The following is a 6000-nucleotide window of genomic DNA, read 5'->3' as shown; positions in this document are numbered from 1 at the left end:
TCGCCGCAAAAAATACTCCTATACACTCCAATGGGTGAAAAAAAAATTTGTGCATCAAAAAAAAAAATATGTTGCCCATAGACTACAATGCATTTGGCAAATTTGTGGAAGGAACATAGGTGCCCCCCAATGCTCCCTACCCGCCACCCAACTTGTGCCTTCCCTGATTGAAATACAAAGCTTTTGCCAACCTTAATGCTCTTGCACTTATGAATAGGGATGTAGCGAACTGTTCGCCCGCGAACTAGTTCGCGCGAACTTCGACCGTTCGCGTCCGCCGGATGTTCGCGAACGCTTGGGAACGTTCGCATTTTGAGTTCGCGTTCGATTCGAATACAAATCGTTCGACCATTCGAATTCCTTTGACCGCTAAAAATCGAAAGATTTCCATTCGTTCGAACGATTGTAAGCATTCGATCGAATGAAAATCCTTCGATCGAATGGCTTCGATCGTTCGATTCGAATGAAAATCCTTCGATCGAACGATTAAAATCCTTTGATCGTTCGATTTGAACAATTTCAGCGGGTGTTCGAAGTTCGCGAACTGTCCACGAACGTTCGCATTTTTTGCCGGTGCTCGCGAACGGCGTTCGCGAACACCAAATCGGCAGTTCGCTACATCCCTACTTATGAAGTTGTAAATGCCCCTTAATATCTTCCATCTCATTTATATCGGTAAGTACAGTGCAAACTCAATCACAACTGTGCTTCACACATTTAACCTGGGGCCTGGCAAATTGCGTGGAAGTTTTCTGGTGTTACAGTATATCCGGTGTTTGACGTGCAAGCAATATCTGCCCTTGATTATTTAGGTGTGCACCTACTGACAGTGGGCAAGAAGGGAACTGCCTGGTCAGAAGTCCCGGGTCAATAAGAGCAGCAGTGCTTGATCTGGAATGGAAGTTAAGAATAACTGAGCAGCACAAACACAACTATATGGAAGTGTATTTTGACACAATTACCTTCAATGAAAGTGGTTTTCAGTCCAACTGACTGATGGAAAATGGCCCTTGTGAATGTAAATAAACTCGGCTATAGTCTGTCAAAATCATTTCTCTAAATCCTGTTCAGTGTATTTAATAAAAAAAATCTTACAGACACTGAGATTGTTTTATTGACAGTCAAACGTTTTCTCCTCTTGTGCGTTTCATAGTAAAAATAAAAAAAGAGTGCATTGATCTTACAGTATGCAAAACTTGAAAAAGCATAAAATGTTTAGATTTCACACTTCATTACTCAGGTCATTTGCTGTGCTATGCTTTATGCCCTGTTGCTTCAGTACTGAAGAAATCACTGGAATGAACTGGATCTGTACTCTTGAGGTTAGAAAACCACTTTGATATTTCCCCATGGTCCTTTGTGAGACAGAGAAGAGCTCCTTAATGCACTTCCTTAAAGTACAGTAGCAATGTATTGATTCAGTACTGTGTAGCATTGATTCCTTGGTGAATATACCCACATGGCCACAGAACTGTGTGATTCTCTATTCTAGCTCTGATACTAATATTCCATAGAGAGATCATTACTGGTTGCAATTCAGCTCTATACAAGTTCCCTTTTCAGTAACTTTTTACTGTATCCTAAAGAAGTTTATAAATTGGGAAGAACAGATTTTATTTTGATCATTCGATCTATCACAGGTACAATTAGTGGCAAACAAAATAGCGGTAATTGAAAACGTTGCAATGTAACATGCAGCAACTTGAACTGAAAAAGCCTCGACCAGGGAGCAACACAATGAATCTAGTAGAAGATGAGCAATGTATTTTAAACTGAAAGTTACTACAAAAACAGTGCTGTAACATGCCCTATGCAGTAGTGCCTCATAATATTTAGTTTTTATAAACACAGGAGGCAGATTTATCCCATAAATTCAAAATTCGACCAATCGAAATTTATTTAAAAATTTTTTTTTAAAAAACTCGGATGAATTAAATCGACTCAATTCAAGTTTTTTCTCCAAATGAATCCCTGGACCTCTCCCATTGACTCAAACAGGTTTTAGGAGGCAAATAGTCTAATTTGAATTGTTAAAGGGCCAGGGTATGATAAAACTCAAATCGAATTTATAAAAAACTCCCTATTCTAATTTGACAGTTTTGACTATAAAATATAAATCAAAAAACCTAATTTCAAATTCAAATTTTCAATTTGACCCTTGATAAAGCTGCCCCCTGCTGTCATTTACTAATACAGTGCTATAGGTCCATGGATTGGTATAAACATGATGTCACAAAGCCTAGTACCCTTTATATTTCTGCACATTGGTAGACTTGGTATTTAGTAAAAAATATGAAGTCTCATTAACAAACTTAAGGGGCAGATTTATCAAAGGTGGAAGTGAAAATTCAAATTTAAAAAATTCAAATGTCAAGCTAATTTTTGTGTAATTTGACTAGGGAACAGTCCAAATTTGATTTGAAAAGAAATTCAAAAATTCGAATATCAGAATTTATCATGTACTGTCTCTTTAAAAATTTGACTTCAACCATTCGCTATCTAAAACCTGCCGAATTGACGTTTTAGCCTATGGAGGACCTCCTACAACCTATTTGGTGTCAATTGGTGGACTTTGAAAGATCTAAGGATTTTTTGGGAAAAACTGATTCGTATTCCATCGCGTGAGCTATTACTTTGATTCATATGAATTCGAACGAATATGGCTATTCAACCGCAAAAAAAACTTAGATTTTTTTTAAAATAAATTTCAGTTGATCTTTTTTAATTCGAATTTCGACGTTTTTTAAATTCAAAATTCAACCCTTGATAAATCTGCCTCTAAGAATAATGTTCAAAGTGCAAAAGGTAGACAGATATTGTCAGTTTTTTTGACAACGACATAGCATTTTTTAAAGTGGGCAACTGCAACTTGTGCACAATTTACCAACATGGATACAAATTATCTACTTAAAGCCAATAGTTTTTCTCTTACTTAATCAGTAATGCAATTCACTATGGAAAGTCAGTTGCATATGTAGATCAACATAGTAGGGGAACTATGAAAAATAAGATTAAGATATTAATTCCAGGAATCCCTGTGCACAATTGATCTGAGCAGGATTTTAGATGTTCAAATTTTTTCATAAATAACCCCCCATTCGAGTTGTGAGTACATTCAAGTTTATTGCATTAAAAAAAATTCACATCAGGGGGCGTGGCCGCATGGCGAGAGAGTGAGACGCACTTCTGCTGAGCTCCCACCACAAGTCGACATTTAGCTTGGTTTTTGGCATCTTTTCGCAAATATGGGAAAACTTACCAATCCCAACCCGACGGACAACACTACTTAGAGCAAGGAAGTGTGTTCTGCGAGTGGCATTCAACAGTTTTTCCCGAAATCACAGGAACGGCTGGACCCGCTGGAAGAATCCAATACGGCGGACGGCCACGAGGAGCCTGATAACCCACAGGATGGCCCGAACCATGCCCCTGAGGTAAGCGGCAACCTGGAGGGGATATTGCAGCTTATGGCCCAACTACCCAGTAAGGAAGATTTACAAATCTGGGGTGCTGATCTTAAACAGGCTATTCAGACTGAAACGTCTGTGCTCAAATAAGAGATATCTGCAGTGCGTGACACGCTAGAGGAACTAGAAGATAAAGTTGCGCAAGCAGGGGCAGCCGCAGAAAGTAATAGCAGGACCCTCTATAAGCATAACCAGGCCATTCTAGACCTCAGACGCCACACAGAGGACTTGGAAAATAGAAGTCGACGTTGCAATATTCGCATCAGGGGGGTCCCAGAGAATGTCCCAAATGAGGGGCTAAGAGAGCTTGCCATTAAGCTGTTTATTGAAGTCTTGGACTCTACTGACCCTCCTCGTATTGAGATTGAACGTATCCACAGAGTAGGCAGCCTGAGAGGTAATATGCCTAGAGATATCCTGTGCTATCTCGCGCGCTTTGAGATTACGGAGCATATCCTACAAAAAGCACGTAGTGTGGATGGCATTCACTTTGAGGACAATGTAATTAATCTCTACCAAGACCTATCTGCCTCTACGGTCATGCAACGTCGATTGCATAAACCGTTAACCACTGTGCTTAGGGAACAAAGCATCTCTTATAAATGGGGATTCCCCTTCGCCCTACTGGCTCATAAAGGAGGGAAGACTTATGCTCTACGCTACCCAACGGATGTCTCTTTTTTCTGCCAACAGCTAGACATCAGGCCAGTGGATCTTCAGGAATGGCGTAACTATGTCTTGGGCACAATTGACGAGGAACTTTCCAACCCGATTTCGGGCACCTCTGCTAACCAAAGCTCCAGGGGAGACTCCACTCCACCTAAGCTGTGGCGGAAACGCTTCCCGGCTTTCTCCCCGGTTAAGTCTACTACACCCAGCAAGAGGCAACCATAGCTATGGAGCTCGCCCCTCCCTTCATATGGGTACTCAGGAGAGCCACCCGGTTTTCCCTCCTTTTTTTTTTTGCATCTACATTGCCAGTTTGCCATCACTCCAATTATTTCTGCAGGCTAAGTTCCCTTAACTTTACTCTTTATTGATTGCTTATAGTTTCTAATTTTTGGGCTACGATCTAGGTCCTATGGAACTTTGAGGCATGCCGTGCCTTCATCAGGCATAACGTTCTTGGTGCTTCTACTTGCATGCTCTGTTCAATTTTGCTCCCTTTTATGTATATGCATAACCTATGATATGTTTTATTCTCTTTGATGTCTAGGTTGTTTCGGGGCCTGGGGGGAGCCGCCACGGGCGCAACGCTGCAATTTATTTACATACTGACTCAATTACACAGGTAACTTGGGCGGACACTGGTTGTCCCTCTTGCCTCAACATCCGTGTGCTATTCATACTGGCCCTGTACATAGACAGGCAAATTATTTTGAGACCTTTCTGTCAGATACTTTCCCTAATACATGTGCAAATGCGACTCCCGCAGCGTGGCGGCTCCACCCATAGACCACCTTTTACCTGCTTTTTATGACGATTTATATGGGAGGGACAGCCTTTGGCCTACCCTCTCCTTGTTATCTTTTGATATAACTTTGTGATTTACTTTGACCATGTAACTGTAACTCTGAGGACAGACCCCTCTTTCCCTATACATGCCCCTTGTTCAAACTATGCCAGACCAGTCTTGCTTTGCATATTATTGATAGGCTTGTGGTGGGACACAGGCATACTCCCATCGCGACACTTTCTCCCGTCTCCCACCCCCCTCCCAGAGGGCAGACCTCACACCACATCGCTTTTTGAGTAATAGGTCGGATTGACTTGTTAGTGGTTGTTACTACACTTTGAGCCGTTGCTCATCCTTTCCACCCTTCCCCCTCTTTCTCGACCGACACCCCCCCTTTTTTTTTTTTTTCTCCCACCCCCCCTCTTCTCTCTCTTTCCCTCTCTTGCACGAGCAGACATAACTTTCCAATACACCCTGACATCACAATCCCTAGCACTTAATATATAAACTATTAATGCCAATGGCTTAAACTCTCCTTGGAAGAGGAAGACTCTTTTGCAAGAAATTAAAGCCAAGAGAATTCACGTTGCCTTAATACAGGAGACTCACTACAAAACTGATCATATCCCAAAATGGTACGACAAACATTTTTCGAATATAATTCATAGCACGCCACAGCCCACCAAAGTCCGTGGTACGGCCATTCTGATAGCTAACTCCCTTGAATTTGAACTGGATCATATCAAAAATGACACTCATGGAAACTACACATTTGTCAAAGGGAAAATACATTCACAAAAATATACATTCGCCTCTATCTATCTACCGAATACTGAACAAAATAAGGTTATGGAGCAGATCTGCATTCAATTGCTGGAGTTTGCGGAAGGCACCTTAATTCTGGGCGGGGATCTTAACACCCCCCTCGACCCCAAAATTGACTGCTCTTCAGGCACTGCTTCCATAACCTATAGGAAAATCAAACACATTAAACTTCAATTGCAATTGCTCCAAGTTTTGGATTCCTGGAGAATTCACCACCCTACAGGGAAAGATTACACGCACTTCTCCCATAGC

The sequence above is a fragment of the Xenopus laevis genome, chromosome 8S (genome assembly GCF_017654675.1).
Source record: "Xenopus laevis strain J_2021 chromosome 8S, Xenopus_laevis_v10.1, whole genome shotgun sequence".
Lineage (NCBI taxonomy): Eukaryota > Metazoa > Chordata > Amphibia > Anura > Pipidae > Xenopus > Xenopus laevis.
Note: the sequence above shows the minus strand (reverse complement) of the source record.